This window comes from Xyrauchen texanus, chromosome 12, assembly GCF_025860055.1.
Source record: "Xyrauchen texanus isolate HMW12.3.18 chromosome 12, RBS_HiC_50CHRs, whole genome shotgun sequence".
Taxonomy (NCBI): Eukaryota; Metazoa; Chordata; class Actinopteri; order Cypriniformes; family Catostomidae; genus Xyrauchen; species Xyrauchen texanus.
In genome coordinates this window covers 24456593-24481833 of record NC_068287.1, presented here as the reverse complement: position 1 = coordinate 24481833, position 25241 = coordinate 24456593, and the positions used below count along the sequence as shown (strand labels likewise).

General features: G+C 40.7%; 1 protein-coding gene across 1 annotated transcript in view; it reads left to right on the top strand.

Annotated features, from left to right (window-relative positions):
* Nucleotides 1–3316: 3316 nt before the first annotated feature.
* The window catches only part of LOC127653165 (homeobox protein Dlx4a), a 40272-nt gene continuing 18347 nt past the window's right edge, over nt 3317–25241 (top strand). The window contains exon 1 of the mRNA XM_052139731.1: nt 3317–3364. The gene's annotated coding sequence lies outside the window, so the exon portion shown is untranslated. The remainder of the gene's footprint in view (nt 3365–25241) is intronic.

The window sequence follows — 25241 nt, the reverse complement described above, 5'->3', positions numbered from 1 at the left end:
TTAAATATCTTATTACTACTCACTAATAATAAAGATATTTTAAAACCTATTTGCAGTATTTTAATGGAAAGTCTTTTCCATTAAAATACTGCAACAGTGAGGAATATTTCTTTAATTCTGCTGTTTGCCTAATGTTTTCCTCCTGATCTTTATGGGAGATCTTTGCCTGACAGTAATGAAATTAAAATGTGGTGATTTTAAAGAGGACAAAAGACCAGAGTGGTGAATGTGTTTTTTACAAAAACTTAATTTTATCTACCGACTCATTCAACAAAAATATAAGAAGGAAACATTTGAACATACAGTAGATTCAAACCTGCAGTACAGGGTGGCTGAAAATTATCAAAATACCAAGTCACAATTATGATTTGTTGTTTTGTTGTTGCCGTTGTTGTTTTTTGTTGCAAAAAGTATACAAACAGGACTGGCAACCCCAAAATAAAAAAGTGCAATTTCCTTTGAACAAAAAAATCAATTTTACATTATTACACATAGACATTAATTTTCAATTTAATGAATACGCCTTGATCACTGTAGAATGTCTTTGCATTATTCAGAATAAAATGAATAAAAAACCATAGCAGTGTGACTGTTTCAAACCAAAATGTATAATGACACTTGGATACTTGGATGTCATTTATTTTTAAATGACCACTTTTTCTCTTAAAACTATGTTGTCCATATATGACAAACTTCAGTGCGCTCATACATACATAATTTTTGGATAGTAAAAAACATTTGTAATTTTCATGGCAAATAAAAAATTGAATCACTGGCACTGGTCTGTTAACAACTCCTCACTTTTTCATATAAATTTGACTCCATCCTCTTGAGCTAGCAGTTTGTTCTCATGCCAGTGGACACATTGCAACAACAAAAAAAAAAACAGGATGGTTTTTCTTAAAAATTGATGATGAACTAAAATATGAACACTTCTTTATGCTTTAAATTAAATAGATAATAAATCTAATGATGCTGTGTAATAAAGTACATGTTTATTTAAGATAAAACACACAATACGTAAAGATGGACCGTGACATCCTTTCCATTCATATTCTTAAAATTAATTTACAGTAACATCATAGGACATGTGTTTTATTACAGGTAATCAAGAAAAAACACGGTTAGCAGCTCAACAAAAAAAATATAAAAATGCTTACAATCATTAACTGATTTGGAACAGTCTTTTCAATATAGAAATATGGTGGTTGTTTGTTTAAAAGTTGCAATTGGCCCAGCTCTCCACCAGAGGTCATCAGTCCCAGCCTTTGAATATGAACTTACTGTACACTTGTTGCTTCTATATGAACTTACTGTACACTTGTACACTCCCTTGTCTAGCAGAGACAGACATCTGACTATCAGCCTACAGTAAATAGTCTGTGAGTGGTTTATGGGTGCGCCTCTGGTGTTGAGACTAAACACTCCCTGTCTTTAGTTCAAAGTCTTGCAAGTCTACTAGTTTACCATTATCTCTGAACTTTTGTGTTTTTGGATATTGCTTTGGATAATGTATTTCAGATTTTGGAAATTGATCTTACCTCCACAAGCTCACAAACAAGTACCAACCTCAGCACACCTCTGCACCAGAGGTCACAGCACCATATGTTTGAGACAAAGATTGCACCTTTCAATGCATAAAATACATAGCCTATGAATATTCCAGCTCACAAAAGGCAGAACAAAGACTATGTGCTCTCATTATGTAGCTATAATGTACTACAGTTCACATATAGATGCAAAGGAAACATTTACATTTTTTATGTGATTCTCTTAAAATTAATACCAGGTAACATATTTTTATGACGTAGGGTTTATATAGCTGGCCTAGGTATGATATCGAGTTACCAGTAGAGGGCAGCATATTCCAACAACCATAATATGGTGTGGCAAAATTCCACATTATTGAAGCCAGATAAATTAATTAAGAGATAAGTAATGCACTTATCAAGTATATTTTATGTAATAACAAAACACATTTTTACTAAATTTGTAAAATTAATAATGCACTAAAGTGACATCTTTCTTCTGCTGAACACAAACAAAGAATATTTCTGCTCTGTAGTCCATACAATGCAAGTGAATGTGTACCAATAATTTAAAGCTCCAAAAAGCTATATGATAGGTGTGGATCAGAAACAGATAAAAATGTAAGTACTCTTTCACTTAAAATTCTCCACCCTATCCAATATGTGGCAATATGCAGAAAGAATGTGAATCGCCAAAAACAAAAGAAAGTGAAAGTGGAGATGTATAGTAACAAAAATGACTTAAAAATATATCTGCTTCTCACTCACACCTATCATATTCTATCTGAGGATGTAGATTTAGCCACTGGAGTCTTATGGATTACTTTTATGCTGCTTTTAAGTTGTTGGGCCTCATGTGCTCAGATAAAGATAAAGGCAGGCCTACACACCGTCATAAAGCCTGACTCAGGCCTATAGGAACACCCAAAATCAAACAAAGGGAGTCCAAATGGACTACAGATTCCATCAAGCCTATCTCACTTTACACCTAGGTGTGATATTCGGATGGATCGAACTCTCAACTCCTATTCGATGAAACGCACAACAACCATGATGTCATTGTGGCGTGGGGGCGTGGTCGTGTGCCGGCCTGCGGGAGAGAGAGAGAGAGCGGTAAGGCTTGTCACCTGGTTTATAATTAACCCTAACACCTGTGTCTTCATATAGTGATGCGGAGGGAGACATAAATGGAATGCCAAGTGTCCAGAGAGAGAGTGAGACAGAAACCTAGAGGCGGACATTGCCAAGGTTTTTGTTTATGCTTATGTTTATGTGTTCCTGTGTTCCGACAGTTACCGCCGAGTTTGTTAAAAGAAAATTAAAAACTGACCTCAAACGCTGTCTCCTGACTCCTCCATTGCCTGAACAAACAGTGTTACAGTCATCAAGAGCATAAAACACTGGAGATTCCTCCTAAACCTGCCTCCAGCAACAGCGTTGCATTTAGTTGCAGCCCTACTGCTCCCAGGGGTAGCCTCGTTACCCAAGGAAGTAACGTACGTACCTGAACTTTGGCTATACAATCTCCATCTCGCTGGATGAGCTGAGATTCTCTGTGTTCCACCGAGCATGCTAACGAATCCAAAGGAGACTGCCGAGCAATCTGCATCTCACCCTTTTGCCTGCAGAAGTGAAGAATGAAGATTTCTCTTACTCCTTCAGCCGAGTTGACTTCGCTGATATCTCCACCAACCCGCAGAGAATCAGCTGCCTTACTGCCTGATCATCGACATTTTTACTCAGAAACTGCCTCACGTCAACATCTGAGCTGCGAGGAACTGAGTCGGAGACAAACGACGGACGATTACACATTCTACCCGACTCACACAACTCAAGTAAGAGGTTTACGTCTAGGCAGAGTTAGATTATTATAGTGTGTCATTGTTGTGTATCAAAGTTATACTTGTACAGTTTACGGACTGCCAAATCCGCTCATTGCTGCTAATAATACTCAAGGTACTACTGTAACTCACTGTTACCACTAATTAAATTTGATGTGTTGTCATCCAACCACATTGGGCTGTTTGTGCATTTCTGCCATCGCAGGCAATACTGGCACAATGAGTTTATCCAATAAAGGACCAACGACCATGGCGGACGGATTACGAGCCGTTCTCCGCATCACTGAGTGATAAAACTAACGGTTGCCATCTCTCTCACGATCGCTAAATCGGCTTCAGTGCCGTCGCCCTGTTCTCTTTCTCTCGTACAAACCGCACACACACAACCCCTCACAAACATATCCGCACACACATTTGACAAACAGATAACTTCCCAGCTTTGTCTCTAAGTTATCGTACAAGCAGAGACATGCATTAAATGGGTAGACGCCATTAACCAGTCTCTACACCCACATTCTCTGGCCGGAAACTTCATGTGATGTACTCTCCATGAGAGCCTCGTCCGCTATTTTGTGCCCTCCTTCTCTCCTCACACACACACACACACACACACTCATGTATTATAGGCTTATCTGTGACCATATCTAATCATGTTAATATTTAGTTTGTAGTTGGAAGTCGGAAGTTTATTGACTGCATTGTATTGATTATTAATTGATTTTACTGCATCAATAAACTTTGTTATACTTTATAGAGAAGTGTTTTGGTATTGTTCTGCATGCACCTGTGTCGAGGGCTGGAAGGGGATGTCAGTGCTGGATTCAAGCCTTCATCGTTTACCTTTTGAATGTCGATGTTCTCCAGACGTCGATTTTCCTAAGAGAACAATCCTATATTGAGACTGCTGTACTGTCTGTTTATTAGTCCCTGATTCCAGCTAGGTGCTGCGGCAATACTAATTCTTATTAATATTCTATTGATTTTTATCCCTGTGCAAGCAGGCTCACTGGGGAAATGCGTACTTGCGCAACTCCGGGGGATGGAGTGGTCTGCTTACCAGCTCCGTAGCAAATGTCTTGGTCCCTGGGTCGTCCATCTCAGGAACGCTTGGGAGCCTTCCGGATCCTCGAAGGGGTTTGTGAGACGAGGGGCGTGCGCCTCCTGCGGGGTGCTCAATGCTGGGGCTAAGAACTGGGCCCGGGTTGAGGCAGAGCTGTACGTTTCTTGGGCACCGCAGGAGGACGCCCTCGGCGGGCAGATGGGGCACGGCCAGCGCTGGAGGTGTGACGGGGCATGATGTGAAATATGGCCTCCGTCTGCCTTTTCACCGCTGAGAACTGCTGGGCGAAGTCCTCGTCGGTGTCGCCGAAAAGGCCGAACTGGGAGACAGGTGCGTCGAGGAAGCGTGTTTTGTCCATTTTGCGCATCTTGACCATGTTCAGCCACAGACGACGTTCCTGCACTACAAGAGTGGCCATCGCCTGCCCGAGTGACCGCGCTGTGACCTGTGAGGTGACATGTGAGGTCGGTCGCTGAGCGCAGTTCCTGCAGCACGTCGGGATCAGGACAACCCAAGTGCAGATCTTTAAGTGCTTTGGCCTGGTGGACTTGCAGGAGAGCCATGGCATGCAGGGCGGAAGCGGCCTGTCCAGTGGCGCTGTAGGCTTTGGAGGTCAGTGAAGACGTCATCCTACAGTCCTTGGAGGGGAGCACAGGGCGACCCCGCCAGGTAGCGGTGTTCTCGGGGCACAGGTGGATCACAACCGCTCTGTCCCCCTGGGGGACCGCCGTGTACCCGTGGGCCACTCCGCCATCGAGGGTATTAAGAGCGGATGAGCAAGAGGCACGGTGATGGGTGGAGAAGGTTGTCAGAAGAAAGGAACCGGGGGGGTGCTGTGAGCGGCTAGCAGACCTGAGGAGCCAATCATCCAGCCGCGCAGGCTGTGGCGAGGAAGGAGGGTTCCAGTCCAGCCCCACGCTGATGGCAGCCCAGGAAAGCATGTCAGACATCTGGGCGGCAGCCCAATTGAGTCATGCGCGTCAGAAGCCGGACCACTCTCCGATGCAGCGGCGAGCTCATCCGGCTCAGGGGGCTCAAGAGGATAGGCAGGCTGGCCGGGAGGCGAGCCGCTGTTGCCTCGAGCCCGGACGGAAGTCAACAAGCATGTTGGGGGGCTGGTGGTTCACGGGAACGTACGTGGCGAAACCGAGCCCGCTGCCATCCCCAACCGTAGATCCATCAGCAATCGCTCAGAGATGGGAGGAACAGACTGTGACTCGCTGCATACACAACCGATCGGCTCACAAGAAGATTTCTGAATGAAACCGATGCATTTTCCTCCCTTTATACCCATATGTCCGGGGGCGGGACATGCAAATTCTGTCTGCCAATTTCTCATTGGCCTTTTCTCATAGATCAGAGATGCAAAAGGCTCTCAGGAGAGACCCATAGTGTCGCTTCTTCGACACAACGTCGAAGTGAACGACAGACGGGGAACTGAAACAAACATCCAGGATGTCAGATGATCAAGCAGTGAGAAAACAGACTGCAACGGACTGATTTTGTTTGTTTGTTTGTTTGTTTGTTTGTTTGTTTACAAAAAATCCATTGCCCCATGAATCACTTTCCGGCAATGAAGCTGAATGGATCTCATGCGTCTTACCCTTTTTCACCTCTTATTTGAGGCTTTGGACCAGTACACATACTGAAACAATCATCAGTTGCTATAGTCTCAGGCAGACGTGCCATAACCTCTCTGGAGAATGCAGTGACTTTGTTCGATTGGATCACTGCTAAAAGAAATACTAAAAGCCATTTTTCCCTTTTTCAATGTGCACAAATATATGCCTTCAGTCTCAGGTGACCTATGCCTTTAACTTCACAATACCCAATGTACAAATGTATACTGTGCACAAAGAATAATACAAATAAGATCACATTTGCTTTCTAAAACAGAAATGACATTAAATGGAGACTGAATGGAAACTACTGCTTCTCAGATTTATCTCCTGAGTAAAAGTAATCTTACATGTCTCCTTTAACCTCATATGCCCCTGTGTCCACATGCATAGACATTGTATTTTGGCTTTGCTATACACAACGTATAACTTTAATTACACTGACTTAATATTGTTCACATTAATTTAGATTGTTATTTTACTGGTTAAATTCTGCCACACAAGTCACGTGACAAAACAGCATAGCGTTGATTTCTTTGAAGCACTTCTACAGGGGCAAAGCCAACAAAGTACCTCTGGTAAGAAACCTTTTTGAGTTTATTAATTGAAACCTGTTTGGGGGTAAAGAGTAGCATCTCTATTTTAATTTGATATGAATGTATTAATTTTTATCTATAGCTTGGTATTATTTACAATTTTACAACTTAGTTTCACTATCCATATGTGGCCATACATTTTTAGGAAAACAATTTGCTCTAGAAATTGTATTTTTTATTTATTTCTTTAGCTTTTTTATTAGATGGTACTACTTACAAATAATAATAAAAAATGAATGGTTGTGCCTCAGAAGGTTAAAGAGATCTCAGTGTCACACAATGTGCTCAAATTTGTGAGAATACCAAATCCTGAAATCAAAAGATTTCAATATCAACTCAAACATTTCTCATCAAATTCTTCAAAAATCACATTATCTGGGCTGTGTTATTAACATAAATTTTATAGCTCTGTATGCTTACTTAGTGTCTATGTACCACTGCACTTGTTGAAGCTAGTGTACTCTGTGTACTCTGCATCGCACTCTGTCTCAGTAAATGCTTAGATCCTTTGCAATGATTTGCTCCGTATTATGGCTATTCAACCATAATTGAAAAGCATCCTGGAAGTTGGTTGCATGCTTGAGTACACTTGTCAGTCATGGTCAAGTTCAGATAATGGTTGTGGCACAGTAAGTTGTGTGGTAGGAAACTTCTTTCATAGGTTTTCCTGGAGCAAACCAACCTGTTTCCTCATCTCAGCTGGAGGTGAGGTTTCTAATCCACAGAGCACCCACAAATGAGCCCTTTCATTTCAGAGCTGCTTATCAAAGGCCACCACATGTGTTTTACCGCTCCCCCTCCCCACCTGTCAGTCATTAGGCACTTTACTCTGATAGGGCCATTTGTCTTTATGTCTTTGACATGCTAGCTCTCTATTGGCTGCAGCTCGCTAAAGGTTGTGTCAAAGTTCATGCCGTTTTGGACGTTCTGGGCAATGGATTCATATAGAGTGTTGCCAGGTGAAAAGAGAGACTGGGTTTTGGTTTGTGTGTGCCTGTTTTTGTCCGTGTCTGTGTCTGTGTGCTGATTTAGACTTTCAGTTGGATCCAAACATCTGTTGCAGCCCATTAGTCAGCTTGTTTTCTCTGAGGCTTTTAACAAAGACTGAGTCAGATTTGAAGGCACATAATACAGAAATAATGGTTGAATAGTAGTAGTAGTGATTATTCTATTTTGGCAGATTCTTTGGATGGCTTGCATTAATAGGAAAAAAAACACATAGGAATTAATCCAATCAATCCACATTTATTTTATATAATTTGCAACTCTTTTTATAGACGGCTGGATTATGGTCGATGCCTTTTTGTCATTCCCGGATAAATAAATTAAACAATACTTGAAATGTCAAGTTTTGTGCTCATAACGCCTTAAATATTTGTTCCTTAAACTTATTTTCTTAAAAATCTGTAGACTTAAAATTTTAAGTGTTAATAACTCAAACTATGAGTACAAAACGTCTCTGTTACTGTCAAAACCTCTGTTCCCTGATGGAGGGAACGAGACGTTGTGTCGAATAGTGACACTAGGGGGTCACTCTTGGGAGCCCGATTCACTTTCAAATGTTTGTGAAAAGACATTGACCAGTGCCCACAAGGATGCCACACTTCTTGTGGAGTGTGCTAAACCCGAAAGGGGGCAGGCACGGACTGGGTCTGGAAGGCCAATGCAATCCACGATCCAGTGCGCGAGCCTCTGTTTGGAGACAGCGTTCCTTTCCGCTGTCCACCAAAGCAGACAGAGAGCTGCTCAGAGCATCTAGAGCTCTGTGTGCGATTCAAATAGATTCGGAAAATACACACCGGACACAGCAAAGCGAAGGCTGGGTCTGCCTCCTCCTGGGGAAGCTTCACTTGCAGGCTTACCACCTGGCCCCAAAAAGGGGTGTGGGAACCTTGGGCATATAGATTGGAGAGGGTCTCAGGATCACGTGAGAGTCTTCCAGACCAAATTCCAGGCACTTTTGCTAACAGAGAATGCTTGCAGGTCCCTGACCCTCTTGATGGAAGTGAGCGCGGTCAGGAGGGCAGTCTTCAGAGGGACGGCCTTCAGCTCGACTGACTCAAGGGGCTCAAAGGGGGCTCTCCGCAGGCCCGAGAGGACCACGGAGAGGTCCCATGAGGGAAAGAGGTGCGGCCTAGGAGGATTCGACCTCCTGGCGCCTCTCAGGAACGTGATGAACGGGACGTGCTTATCAAGAAACTTGCATTTAACAGCATTGTGGTGTGTTGCTACAGCAACTACAAGACCTCAAGAGTGGAGGGGGACAGCTGCCCCTCCAATTCTTTGCAGGGAGGAAAGCACTGACCCGACTGCTCAACTCTGGGGGTCTTTGCTTATGGTAAGAACACCACTTAGCAAACATACGTCACTTCAGGGACTACAGTTACTTGTAGAAGGAGCCCTGGCCTGAGTGATCGTGTAAACCACAGCATGCGGTAGACGACTTAGGTCTGGGTGTGGGTGCTGGATGGTGCCCCGTCCCTGAGAAAGAAGGTCCTTTCTCAGGGGAATCTGCCAGGGAGGTGTTGTCACGAGGAGCATAAGGTCCACAAACCAGGTCTGAGTGGGCCAGCATGGAGCCACAAGAAGACCTGCTCCTCGTGCTCCCTGACTTTGCACAGAACCTGTGCTAGTAGGCTCACTGGGGGAACACATACTTGCATAGCCCTTGGGGTCAGCTGTGTGCCAGCGTGTCTGTATCGAGTGGAGCTCCCGTCAGGGCATACCAGAGCGGGCAGAGGGAGGACTCCAGGGGGGCAATCAAGTCACCTGTGCCTGGCCCAATCGGCTCCAAATCAGCTGGACCGCCTGAGGGTAGAGTCTTCACTCTCTCCTGAGCATTACCTGCCGTGACAGAGCATCTGCTGCGACGTTGCGGTGGCCCGGGATGTGAGTGGCGCACAACAACCTGAGTCGCTGCTGACTCCAGAGGAGGAGGTGACGGGCGAGTCACGACATGAGACGGGAGTGTAAACCACATTGGTGGTTTCTATAGGCTACCGTCAAGGTGTTATCCATCCGGACCAACACGTGCTTGCCCTGAATCAATGGAAAAGAGCCTCCGTAGGGCGAGCTGTACTTGAGGCAGTTGGTGTGCAGTCCTTTATTGGAGCGAGCAGCGGTGTGCCTGTTACACACAGCGTTCAACATATCTTGGAGGCGTATGTCTTAACCGCAACGTGCTGGACAATTGCTGTATGGGGACTCTGGCCCGTAAGAACGCAAGGTCGGTCCAAGGGCTGAAAAAGGCAATGAGTAGTGGGCGTGAGAGTCTCCATGCGTACCTCGAGACTCGGGTCTGGGCCAGTGCAGTAGCAGTCTCATATGCATCAACCCGAGCAGCGTGACCGCCGTTGAGGATGCCATATGCCCCAGGGGCCTCTGAAAGTATTTCAGTGGGACCGACATTTGCCGCCTGGATAAGTTCAGGCAGTTCAGCACCGACTGTGTGCACTCGTTCATGAGGCATGCTATCATTGTCTAACTCCTTTGCCGAGAAAAGAGATGCTCTGAACCAGGGAGAGCTTGCTCTTTGCCCTGTTGACCTGAAGCCCTAAATGGCTGAGGTGCATGAGCACCAGGTCCCTGTGTGCACACAGTAACTTTCGAGAGCACGCTAGAATCAGCGGTCGTTGAGGTAATGGAGTATGAAGATGCCCACTTCCCTTAACGAGGCAAGTGCTGCCTCTGTGACCTTCGTGAAGGCACGAGGGGACAGGGACAAGCCAAAACATTCCGGGATCAGAACTACCCAATTATGCAATAGTAAGAATGTATTCTGTATTTCTGTCTTAAATTCTTCAATCTCACTTTATGTTAAAGGTGCAATATGTAATATATTCTCTGTATATAGCCTAAAATTATAATAATATGTTATCAGAGATTTAGGAAGACTAAGTTGAAATACTGGCTTCTCCGAAATCAATGCTACAGCCAGTATACCTTGAGAGTAATGGAGCAAGCAAGCGTCTCCTCCTGCATGTAATTTACATTGTGTGTATGAGCCTAGAACATTAGCAATTGCACAAATAAAATGAATGTGAAGCTATAAAAAACCTCACTTGTATTTTCGGTGTGAGTTTGGCGTGAACCTCCGTAGATGGTACACCCATCATAGCACTTTAAAGCAGTTCATCTTAACCCTCTGCTCTGAATGCGGTCGATCCGTTCATTTTAGGTGCTCAAATATTACAACAAGAATGGAATATGGGACACAAAAACACATCATTGAAATCATGATATATCAATATTTGCTTAAAATTCCTATATGTGGACAGTAAATTGTGACTGGAATATGAAGTATGTAATGCAGCTATGTATGGCAAGCCACGAGGTGTCATAAAGTGCAAAGCGGACTGGTTCCTCTTCAATTTCATATCGCACAAATCAATCGAACCACAAAAGGACCAACAAACAAACCATACCATGATCCGGACCCTGATTATAGATAGCTATAAAAATAAATCCCTCAATTGTTTACATGTAAATACACATTTGATATGTTTCTGTTGTCTATTCCTAACAGATCTCCACATTTTCTGGGCTAACCCTATAGCTAACTGCCATCCTAACATCATAACTGAGGTTTATGAGGATGTAGTCTGCAGTGTCTGTGCTCCTCACTTATGAAACAACCTCCCAGACCGCCTCTTATCTGTTGTCTCTATATGTCAATATGAGTCTGTATAAGGCTGTAGTCAATACCTTTAAACACATTCTAAAGTCATATTATTTGGCATTTTTAAAGTTTTCCTTACTCCTTGTCACAAAACTGATTGCTGTCAGTTCATGCCTTTATCTTTATATTGTCAAAGAGTTGGCCATCATCAATTGCCACTGCAATTTTACAGCACTTGAACTGGATTTCTGAACTGCAATCTTCTGCAATCTAAACTGGAGTAACCATCCATCCTGAGCCAAAGCCCTGCTGCCCGAGGCTGTGCTACAATTATAGCTCATTAAGTGTGTCTGTATTTGTGTCTATGTGTGTGAGTGCATGTGTTTGCAGGTGAACCTCCGCTATTTATGGGGCCATGGTCAAAGTCTTGTGCCTCCTGTCAAAGGTCAGGGGTCATGATTCCTTTTTGTACTCTGGGGTTTATTTTTAGTCTAAACAAGACTGCTATTTAAGGCATCATATGGAGGTGTCCTAGTAATTACCACCAAGCCAGTCTACCCACCATCTCCTGCTCAATTGAAGCCAGCTGCAGCCAGTCTTTTCTTTTTTTTGGGGGGCACATCTGCCTCCTCTGCTGTCCCTCCCTTGAACACACACACAGACACACACAGGTGTTCAGATTAAGTGTTTACAAGAATCTCCCTTTGTGTGGTGATGCTGTGTGTGTGGACCCGGAGGAATTACACTACTGTGACAGTGCTGATTTACATTGTGTTTGTCAAACATTTGATTGCAGCCCTGTTATTTATACCAAATTAGACAGATGACATTTTTACCAGTCTGAGTCCTTTTAACTTAACTTAAATGGATAATTCACCCAAAAATGAAACATCTCTCATCATTTACTTACCCTTACTTGACATCCTAAACAAAAAAAACTTTTTTAGAAGAATATCCCAGTTCTATAGGTTCATACAATGCAAGTAAATGGTGACCAGAACGGCAAAAGCTCCTTAATAGAGATAATTGGTTGAATCAATGCTTCTGAAGTGACCCAGTTGGTTTTGCGAGAGAACAGACCAAAATATAACTCCATTTTCAGCAGTCTCCTCAGTGATAATGATTATATCCTTAATTACAACAATTTCTATAGCACCATCTACAGATCTGTGTTTGCATCAAGCACTAGGAAGTGTATTTGAGCTTAAAATCGTGATCATGCCTATAGAGACTGTAATGGCAAGATGTACAGTGAAAAAGGAGTTAGAAGGAGTGAGAACAGACAATTACAGACAATGGTCTGTTCTCACCCCAAAACCCCTTGATTGTTTCACTAGACATAGATTTTCACCATAGGAATCGTATGGGTTACTTTTATGCTGCCTTTATCTCCTTTTTGGACCTTTTGAATTTTGGTCACCATTCACTTACCTACAGAGCTGAAATAATCTTCTAAAAATCTTAATTTGTGTTCTGCAGAAGAAAAGCAAAGCCATTTACATATTCAGGAATATACACTGTAAAACATGACCAAGTATAGCTGTTAACTTTAGGATGTATTTCTACACAGTAAAACATGGTAACCCACAATTGTTTCCTTAAGGCGCTATTTCTACCTGATCTGACCCTTAAAGTTAGGTTTGTTTGTGTAATCTAATGCATTCAGATTAATTAACTTAAGTTTAATAGTATTTTTAACTTGAATGAAACCAGTTAATTTATGTTACTATATGAAGCAAATTTTGAAGGTAATTTTTTTTTTACAATGTACACGATTGGCCCTTAAAAATTATTTGAATTAAAGTAGCCCAATTTGGTCAAATTTGTTCTGTGACATTAACCTTTTCAGACACCAATTATGTTCCAGGGACTCAAAAAATAAACGATCATGCTTTTTTTCTCTCTAAATGCAGCCATAAATTATATTCAATAAAAAAAATACGTTTATGCAATGTTTTAATGGTGTCCATAACAATTAACATTGTTCTGTATTATGCCTTTTTTTTGCCTGATAAAGGATACTCAGTTCATCCGAGCACAAGCAGGGAGGTAGAAATAATCCACTCTCTGTAAAGTTGTGTAAACACACACATGTGCACACACAAACAGACATACTGTACACATGCTTGATGCAACATACAAGCAAACCTATATATTCACACTGAAAAGAAACAACAAGCAATCAAATACACAATGGATTTACTATCAAAGTTGTTTGCAAATGTTTTCAGAAATGTTTTCATTACATTAGTATTCTTTTTCTGTCTTTCATACCTACACAAACACTGCTAAATAAGCATAATGTACATAAACATGCCACACACAGCTAAGAAGGATGTAGATAGCGTGGACACACACACACACACACATACCTGAAGATACTACTACAGCATATTTGAGATAAGAAATTTAAGTTGCATATTTAGAAATGCATTTTATCTCTTTAGCCAAGTTGCTGTAATTTTGTTATTGTTTTCATTCAATGTTAACTCAAAGAGCTATTAGTGTCACATTTGTTTTTTCAAAAACAAATTATTTTGTTTTAAAAATTAATTTCAAAGTTAAGTAATTAGTAATCATATTACTTTCCCAATGAGGTAATCAGTAAATTAATCAGATTACAGATTTTAGAGAAGTAAACAGTAGTGGATTTGTTTTTAAAGTAGCTGTTTTACCCAACAGTGTCTCACTTCTTGAGTTTCAGAAGAGATCTCAATCAGTGCTTTTTTACTATAAATCTCCACTTTCACTTTCTTCTTCTTTTGATTTTGGCGATTCATATTCTTTGCGCATATCTCCACCTACAGGGAGGAGAATTTAAAGTAAAAAAGGACTTAAATATTGATCTGTTTCTCATCCACAACTATCATAACACTTCTGAAGATACTGATTTAACCCATGAATACATATGGATGTGCTTTTTGGAGCTTTAAAATGTTGGTATCCATTCACTTGCATTGTAAGGGCCTACAGAGCTGAAATATTCTTCTAAAAATATTTGTTTGTGTTCAGCAGAAGAAAGATGTTGTGGATATATTTTCATTTTTGTGTGAACCTTTAAGTTTTGTCTTTGTTCTAATTTTTTTACACTTAGATTTGTGTCACTTTTGTGCATTGTTAACTGAGAAAACCTTAAACCTTAAAAGAAAAATGCAACCTCTGAGAAATACAATTTTCCTCTATGTGAGGCACTTTTTTGTGTTTACAATGTAAGTTATACCCACTCAATCCTTCTATCACTGTCCTCATGCCCACACTAAGTTCAGAATTATTGTTTCTTTATAATTCTGCAGGCCACTCATTAAATGCCTCCATGAAACCTAGTTACAGAGCTGGAGGCTTCATATCACTCTGCGTGGGTTTTCAATCCTCTCATTAAAGTGACATAAGTTATACAAGAACGCAATCAAGATTCAATGCCTGCATCTACAGCTTTTAATACAGATTTTATATCAATGCAATTGTGCATGTGCAAGTACATGTGCATGCTTTACTGTGTTTTGATGCTATTCTTTTTCATCACTCAATTACTAGACAATAAAATGTTTCATTATGACATAATTAAACCTCCTGCTGGGACTTAACAGTCTCTTTTTCATCACAGATGGAAGGAAGCAGACTTTGCCATCTCCATCTTTGCCATTTTTTCTTTAAACTTTCCATTTCATGTGCTTCAATGTTTTGTGCTTTGCTTTGTAGATGTATATTATTCTGTATGAATCACTGTGTACACTGACTTTGTGAAGTTCAATTAATATAGTCTGGTGTATAGCTTTGTGTTTCATGCAATGTCTCTTATAAGTTTCATCAAACCTTGCAGATGTGTGTTCCGCGCTCTCTTGCCCACCGATCCCTATCTGTTAAATTAATGACCGGTGCTTAGTATCACAGGCTTCCGTTGCAATTTACCCATTCTCCAGAGTATTGGAGATTTGGCTTTGAAACAAGACTTGCATGTTTCTCTGAATAAAATCTAAACTGTCACACCGAAATTGCTTGAGATTAAATGCGTCATGATATTGCTCCATCCAAAAACAACACGCTCTCTCCCTGAAAAACGGCCTTGTCTTTGGGTAAAATGGAAACCACCCCAGAGTTAAATAACTGAGACAACCCCGAATGACTGAAAAAAATATTGTTTAACTAAATATTTCATCCGTACAGAGAAAGGAATTGCGAAAACAGCTGTATTTTCAATGCAATTTAAGGATTAAGCCAAAATCACTCAGTCCAAGAATGGCCCAATCATAGTTCTATAGCAAACTTTTGAAAGCCCCAGCTGAAACGCAATCCACTATGGGATGGGCTGTCAATAAAGTCAAGAGAGAGAAAATACTGAGTAGAACTCAAAACACATTAAAGAAAAAGTGAGATTTGTATTTGTGGATGACACAATAAATCATAACGTATTGCTGTGTGGTTGTATGGTGTTTTTTTAATCTGAGAGAAAGCTTTAACAAAAGCAAAGCTCAAGGATAAGATAACCTCCACTATAAGACATCTGGTAACACTTCTCAATAATTGCTGCAAAACCCTGAAGATCTAAGAAAAATTCCAATGTTTTTTTCTTTCTTTCTCTGTTTGCCTTGTGTCTGAATATCTGGTGCTTTTCTTTACCCTATATAAAACAGATAAAAAGAAAATAATTAAAAAATATATTTTTTTTTACCTAACACTCTCTATGGTGATTTGATTATTTTTTTAATGCTTGTCCTTAAATAAAGAAAACAAATTTCTTAAAACTTTCAAGAGTCCCCTTTGAACGAAATAAAATGGGAAATTTCTCAGCTGTGGTGTCTCATATCACATGCTATTCTCATTACTTCTCAAATGAATGTACATTGGGTACGGAAAGTATTCGGACCCCCTTAAATTTTTCACTCTTTGTTATATTGCAGCCATTTGCTAAAATCATTTAAGTTAATTTTTTTCCCTCATTATTGTACACACAGCACCCCATATTGACAGAAAAACACAGAATTGTTGACATTTTTGCACATTTATTAAAAAAGAAAAACTGAAATATCACATGGTCCTAAGTATTCAGACCCTTTGCTGTGACACTCATATATTTAACTCAGGTGCTGTCCATTTCTTCTGATCATCCTTGAGATGGTTCTACTCCTTCAATTGAGTCCAGCTGTGTTTGATTATACTGACTGGACTTGATTAGTAAAGCCACACACCTGTCTATATAAGACCTTACAGCTCACAGTGTATGTCAGAGCAAATGAGAATCATGAGGTCAAAGGAACTGCCTGAAGAGCTCAGAGACAGAATTGTGGAAATTTCTGCTGCCCTTAAGGTTCATAAGAGCACAATGGCCTCCATAATACTTAAATGGAAGACGTTTGGGACAACCAGAACCCTTCCTAGAGCTGACCGTCTGGCCAAACTGAGCTATCGGGGGAGAAGAGCCTTGGTGAGAGAGGTAAAGAAGAACCCAAAGATCACTGTGGCTGAGCTCCAGAGATGCAGTCGGGAGATGGGAGAAAGTTGTAGTAAGTCAACCATCACTGCAGCCATCCACCAGTCGGGGCTTTATGGCAGAGTGGCCCGACGGAAGTCTCTCCTCAGTGCAAGACACATGAAAAAACACCTGAAGGACTCCAAGATGGTGATAAATAAGATTCTCTGGTCTGATGAGACCAAGATAGAACTTTTTGGCCTTAATTCTAAGCGGTATGTGTGGAGAAAACCAGGCACTGCTCATCACCTGTCCAATACAGTCTCAACAGTGAAGCATGGTGGTGGCAGCATCATGCTGTGGGGGTGTTTTTCAGCTGCAGGGACAGGGCGACTGGTTGCAATCGAGGGAAAGATGAATGCGGCCAAGTACAGGGATATCCTGGATGAAAACCTTCTCCAGAGTGCTCTGGACCTCAGACTGGGCCGAAGGTTCACCTTCCAACAAGACAATGACCCTAAGCACACCGCTAAAATAACGAAGGAGTGGCTTCACAACAACTCCGTGACTGTTCTTGAATGGCCCAGCCAGAGCCCTGACTTAAACCCAATTGAGCATCTCTGGAGAGACCTGAAAATGGCTGTCCACCAACGTTTACCATCCAACCTGACAGAACTGGAGAGGATCTGCAAGGAGGAATGGCAGAGGATACCCAAATCCAGATGTGAAAAACTTGTTGCATCTTTCCCAAAAAGACTCATGGCTGTATTAGATCAAAAGGGTGCTTCTACTAAATACTGAACAAAGGGTCTAAATACTTAGGACCATGTGATATTTCAGTTTTTCTTTTTTAATAAATGTGCAAAAATGTCAACAATTCTGTGTTTTTCTGTCAATATGGGGGTGCTGTGTGTACAATAATGAGGAAAAAAAATGAACTTAAATGATTTTAGCATATGGCTGCAATATAACAAAGAGTGAAAAATTTAAGGGGGTCTGAATACTTTCCGTACCCACTGTAAAGAATAAAATCTTTTAAAATCTTGTAATCCAACTATGATGGCATCTTAAAGGTTTTTTATGACACAACATTCCTCAGGAGCTTGCACTGCATTATTTTCTTTCTTTTTTTTATTTTTTTTATTTGTACAACACTTTCCACAATAATTAATAAGAATTACTGTATGTAAAAAATCTGGATTTCTGAAAGAAACGGCCTGATCTCATAAACATTACCTGACTAATGAAATTACATTTCATAGTTTCAGTGGTGTCTCTACATTAGGGGCAGGTGGGGCTGAGCCCCACAAGTTGTGGCACTGTTGTGCAAAATGCGTAGCAAATTCATACATTTATTTTAAGGAATAATATAATTTCTGCATCTTAAACTTGTTTTATGTCCATTATACCAGATAACAGTAGATATACTTTTGTCTGTTGAGTTTAATTGTTTGCATTTTCTATTCGTTGGGCTAGCCCGTCATCCTCCATGTTCATCAATGGAGATCTAGAGAATGTCATGTGCATGTGTAACAAGTGGTCAATGATAGCCTGAGGGGCATGTTTGCCTTTGCCCCATAGCCAATCAAAAGCTTTGATCATATGTATGTCAAGCTGAAAGGTCCTCGGGAATGACCATTCTTGAGTGCAGACCTGTGTAGTGAACTTCATTGGTAAGTTTTAAAAGCTAATTTTAACTCAAATCTGATGCACTAGGTTGAAATTATTATCGTGTTTCTTTTCTATCTGTCAAAATGACTGAATTTTAAATGAGAATTTCATGTTGGGTGAAGCGAGTGTTTGTGCCCCACCAGAAATAATTTGCCTGAGATGCCACTGCGTGATTTACTCCAAGTTTTGCAGCAGTTCTGAGGTGAAATGTCCATTGTGTGGCACTAAAAGCGAGTTAAATGTTCTCCCAAGCAGATGAGGTTTTGAAGGTTGTGCTTTATCTAATTTTAAATAAACTAAACCAACCTCCCTAAAACGAAACCTTACTGATAGTTTAATAAAAGCAAATGTTAAAATATATCGCCTCACAAGCTATTGGCTATAGTAGAATTTTTGTCATAAGATAGCATTGTGTGAAGAAGAGAGCGAAAAGTGTTTGTGAACATTTAATCTGCCATTTTACTTGTGAGTTGAGTTAAAGGGAATAAAAGTCTTTAGTGTTGTAGCACCTCTAGTGTTACATATATACTGCGATACATAGGCCTTTGCAGAAATGTGGGTATACTGTAGTAACATGACTCTATGAGACCAGTTTAGAAACAAATTATTTTGATTTAAGCATTTAAAAATTTGTAAATAACTTTTTTTTAAAGAAAAATAATCAATCAGTCAAGCCAAGTCATTTTATTTGTATACAGTAGTGCTTTTCACAACAACATTTCAATGCAGCTTTACAGAAAATGATTCTGTAATTTCTTAAATACCTAATTTTGTGGTTTAAATGAATAATGCGATTGAACATCATGCCTTAAAAATGTATTGTTTTTAGGCCCCTAGTGAGCAAGTCAAAGACTACAGTGTCAAGAAACACAAAACTCCATAAGACCTCAGTTTATGGAGAAAAATAAACTTCAGGAAAACCAGGCCCAGCTGGGGTAGCCAGTTCCCCTCTGTCTATATGGCATGAATATAATGTATTAGTTATCTATGTATAGAACAAGTCTTGTTGTATGTGAGTAAACTGAGAAGATGTTGATGGGCAATGTTTTAAACTAATGGTTTTATATGAACTGTAAGATTAATGATTAAGTGTCTTTGAAGTCCATCCCGAATTGAATGCGGAAGTGCATGCAGATGAAGTGTTCTTTTTATTTGGCTGGTGAAGGCTTTAGTTAGCATTAATCAGCATGAATCTGTTTTTACATAACTTCTATTAAATCACCAGATCATTGGCCAGACTGGCATAGACTTGTTTGCCATTTGTCTGGGTGTCCTGATGCCCATTGTGACACTCAGGTCCCCTGTAGCGTTCAGACACCCACAGTGCTTACAGAGTGATTACAGAGAGTAATGAACCACAGCCACAGGAAGGGGCAACATCAATAGACCACCAGTTCCCACATGTGCCACAACCTCCAGGATAAAACCCCTGGGTGGGTGAACAAATGGGAGGGCACAGAAAGATTGCCATCTCTCAGAATCCACGGAGGGGCAGCGGCAGGGTAAGACAGGGAGGAGTTTAGAGACCTATCAGTCAGCTCAATCGAAAAGTTCAATCAGCCTCCCTCTGAAATAAGTTTAGCAGTTACTGAATGAAAATGTACAGTTGCTGAAAATCGGTTGTTTTCGTATTTTTATGATTTTAAGTCCACAAAAGTCACATCCATAATTACAATGCAGATACTGAGTCCAAATGTATATCTATATATATATATATATATATATATATATATATATATATATATATATATATATATATATTTGCTTTTATTTTATATGGTATGTCCCCATTTTACTTTAATGACAGAATGCACTTGAGCTGGCATGTACTTCACAAGTTTACGCAAAACCTGATGATATATGTTAGCATGATTTGAGAATATTCCAAAGAGCCTTTTGTTTCAGTTGAAGGAAGGAAATCTGACCTTTTATGTCAAGGAGTTAACATTGTCACAAATCTGCTTATTTGATTAGTGATGGAAAAATAATACAGAATCTTAAATATTTCTCATTTATTTTACATATATTTTTTTCAATTAAAACTTTATTTATATGTTTACAGTATTACATTTTGAATCCCAGAGTTTCACTGTAACATTTTTAACTTAGCTGTAGTCATAAATTACAAATAATAAGTTATTATTTAACTTTTATATATTTTTTCAATATACTTTTAAACCATCCATCATAAAAGTGCAATTGTTTTTTAAGTGACAAATGTTGTTCATGATTTTATTAATTCTAGAGATTAAATAGCAATGGAAGTACAACCATTTTACTTTAAACTTTAGTTCCTGTGTATATTGTGTTGTCTCCCATTTACCATCTGTGCCTTTCTTATGGGTGAGGATTTGATGTCTGACCAAAAAGATCATAAATATGTTAAAACTGTCATGGAAAGCACCCAAGTCTGACAAAAACAAGGTGCTCTATGTCAAATTAATTGTTTGTAGATGATTAATGCCAGCTGCATGCCACACAACACTGACACCTAGTTTTTCAAAAGGTGGGAATTACCTAGGGCATTTCACAACTGCTAAATCCAATGCCAGCTCAGCCCATGGGTTGCTTAAGGAACAAAGTGTATCCGACTGTGTTGTTTTAGTTTCTTTCCAAGGGTGTGAGAAGCAACATTCTCAAATTGCTAAAGGTGTCTCAGCTAATCGAGTGTTTAAGTAACAACATTGGCAAGTTTGCATCAATCATATAAATATCTTTTCATATCCCATATTAATTTGCCTATTGTTTTTCCAACTCTCTAAATGGAGATGAAACATGCAACTTATTGTGACTTTTGTCTATTTAAACAAGTCAATCTACATCCCCAGACAGATTCTGAAAAATTCTCAAAACTTCCTCCTTTGTAACCTGAGTATCAATGAAGTTCCTCTTAAAGGAGTCACTTATATAGCAATCCTGTTTTAGCTTAGTCTGTCTGGCATTCTTATTCACGTGTAATCCCTTGCTTTGATCAAGTTACACATCTTGAAGATACTTTAACTGATTTAACTGATCACACTATAAAAATTCTCTAGACTTTGCATAGCAATCCCAATCAAGTATTTTCCTCTGCTTGGAAAACTGATATTCTATTGTGTAGTTGTGTAGTGTTAAGGTATAAATTATAGTGATACTTACAAATGCAGATGTGTTCTGATGAGTAGCTTAATTAAATTAAGTTGGACATAACATTTTCATTCAAAATGAGGGATTTGGTCAATTTGTCCAGAAGCTTTCTCCAGATGTCCTTGTGTCAAAACAGTTGGTTATATTTCCTCTTTATCTTTCTATTTCTGTGCAGGGATTTACGAGTTTATTAATAATGGTTTTATAGTGTTTGGCAGACTCAGCAGCTCAGTAATCAGACCAGGTTTCAATATTCTAAGCTATAATTTAATGTACTATAACTAATAGTGCTGGCACTGCTCTAATTGGACTTTTAATGGTTGCTGTTTGTCTGTGTTCAAAGTTGCAAAACATTTGAATGATTACTATGAGTGTTTTATAATGATAATATTACAGTGTGGGTTAACATATGATTAAATGTGCTAGGTGTGTGCACAAAATAAAGACAATGAAAGCATAGTTCACCCAAAATAATTTATATACACTGAACAAATGACTAGTAAGATTTACTTAATTTTATTTATCAAGTTTTTGCACACAGTTTTTGTATATCTTAATGGCATAAATTAATTAAATTCTTCTTAATTTCAAAACATAATATTGATAAAAGAGAGTTAATTTAACAAACATTTTAGTAACGTCTAGGTTATGGAGGGAACGAGACATTGCGTCCTCCCGGCCACAATGCTGAACCGAGCCACTGTTATGGCCGAACCTCATTCTCGGCTCCTCAGGGCATAAACATGAATGGACAGAAGCACATTTCCCTCCCTTTATATCCGTATGTCCGGGGCGGTACATGCAAATTCTACCTGCCAATTTCTCATTGGCCTTTTCTCAAGTTCAGACATGAGCGAGGCTCTCAAGAGAAACCCCTAGTGTCACTTCTTCAACACAACGTCAGGGAATGGAGGTTACAATAGTAACCTAGATGTTCCCCGTCTGTCGCTCACTTCAACATTGTGACGAAATGGCTGGGTCTGCCTCCTCCCGGGGCAGCAATTGCAGGTTCAAAACTTGGTCCCTGAAGGGGATCGTAGGAACCTTGGGCACATAGCCCATTCGCGGTCTTAGGACGTCATGAGTGTCTGACGGACCGAACTCCAGGCAGGTGTCGCTGACAGAGAACACTTGCTGGTCCCCAACCCTCTTGATGGAAGCGAGCGTGATCAGTCTTCAAGGAGAGGGCCTTGGGCTCAACTGATCCTAGCGGCTCGAAGGGGGGTCTCTGAAGACCTGAGGAAAGGAACAGGCTTGGTCGGGGAGGGATCAACCTCCGGGCATCTCTAAGGAACTTGATAATCAAGTCGTGCTCACTGTGTCGTGGTGGGCCACGATAGCGGCTACAAACACCTTCAAGGTGGAGGGGGACAGCCTCCCCTCCAACCTCTACTGCAGAAATGAGAGCACTGACCCGACTGCGCACCTCTGCGGGTCTTCAGACAGGGAAGAACACCAATTTGCGAACAAGCGCCACTTCAGGGCATAAAGTTTCCTGGTAGAGGGAGCTCTGGTTTGGTTGATCGTGTCTACGACGGCATCTTCCGCATCCTGTCCAGGGGCCAGACGTGGAGGTCTGGGTGCGGATGCCAGAGGGTCCCCATCCCTGAGAAAGATGGTCCTTCCTTGATCGTGGCAAGGCAAGGGCGAGGCAACACGTCAGGGTCAGGACTACCCAGGTGCAGATCTTTGAGTGCCTTGGCCTGGTGAACTTGCAGGAGAGCCATGGCATGCAGGTTGGAGGCGGCCTGTCCAGCGGCACTGTAGGCTTTGGAGGTCAGTGATGACATCATCCTACAGGTCTTGGTGGGGAGCACCGGGCGATCCCACCAGGTGGTGGCATTCTCAGGACACAGGTGGATCGCAACAGCTCTGTCCACCTGGGGGACCGCCGAGTACACGTGGGCCGCTCGAGGGTAGTGAGACCGGATGAGCGATGACGTCGGTTTCGGCAACCTCATCAGCTCATCATGCACCTCCGGGAAGAAAACGCTGTGAGTGCCGCCCAGGAACCAGTCATCTAGCCATGAAGGCTGTGGGGAGGACGGAGGGTTCCAGTCCACCCTGACAGCGGCCCCGGAAAGCATGTCCGCTATCTGGGCGTGCCGACCTGAAAGATCAGCAGTTCAGCCAACATGAACAGTGAGTGTGTACTGTATCCAATCAATCAATCAACTGTTCCCCGGTATTTTACAGTACATGCTTGTGGAAGAAGAATCTTTTTTGTGGAAGAGGAATGTTTTTCCCCAATAATAAATAATTTTAATAAACCTTGCATTAACAGCACCAATTTATAAAATGTAACTCTTTAATCAAATTTTAATGGTGCCAGTTTTTCTGATATGCAGAGTTTTCCTTGTTTCTGGTCAAAAGGGGGAAGAACAATGGCAATACAGCAACTCTTGTGTTACCATATTGCAAATCTCCTGTAAGGATTAAAATAGTCAACGAATGCAGAAACCTGAAGGCTTTTATTTGGAAACAATGAAAAATGACACCCAGACAGTTTCTGTATTCAGCAATCTATCAATTGTCAGTTCTACAGTCACAATTGTACTGTATTTTTGCTTTTCCAGGCAATTAAGGTTCTGGTCTTGGTACTTACCTTGTATGTTTAACAACCTGCTTAAATAATTGCCACTCACACAATTCATTATAAGTTGTTTTGATAAGAAGGGATCTGCCATGAACGTGAAGCCGTTCAAGGTTGAAACTGGGTACCATAGTGCTAAATACCTGTATATGAATGAGAATATAAGTATATTAAACAAAATCAAGTGATGACATAATTAAAAGCTTAAATCTCTCTGGCAGTCTGGGGATAAAAAGGGGAAAAAAAAATAATTTGTAAAAATATATCTAACTATTAATGAGACTTTTAATATTTACTCATTAATAAACACATTCTAAGTTGGACTGAAAGATCAGTGCCAATGAAACATTAGATGGACGGACGGATGGATGGATGCAAAAAGTGAATGGATGGAAATAGTGGATGGATGGATGGATGGATGGATGGATGGATGGATGGATGGATGGATGAATGGAAATAGTGACTGGATGGAAGGATGAAAATAGTGATTGGATGGATGAAAATATTGACTGGATGGATGGATGGATGGATGGATGGATGGATGGATGGAAATAGTGACTGGATGGAAGGATGGATGGATGCAATAATGGCTGGCTGGCTGGCTGGATGGCTGGCTGGCTGGATGGATGGATGGATGGATGATGGAAATAGTGAATGACTGGATGGGAGGATATAGTGACTGGATGGATGGATTGATGGATACAAATATTGGCTGGATGATGTATGGATGGATGGATGGAAATATTTACAGGATGGATGGATGGATCGATTAATGAGACAAAATATTATTTACTCATTAAAAAACATATTCTAAGCTGGACTGAAATCTCATTGGCTATGCATTGTGCCAAAGATTGATGGATGAATGGATAGATGGATGGATGGGTGGATGGAAATAGTGACAGGACGGAAGGATGGAAGGATGCAAATAGTGACTGGATGGATGGATGGATGGATGGATGGATGGATGGATGGATGGATGGATGGATGGAAATAGTGACTGGATGGATCCAAATAGTGACTGGTAAATGGATAGATGGATGGAGGAAAATAGTGACTGGATGGGTAGATGTAAATATTGAGTGGATGGATGGATGGATGGATTAATAAGCCAAAATAAAATTGACTCATTAATTAACATATTCTAAGCTGGACTGAAAGCTCAGTGGCTATGCATCATG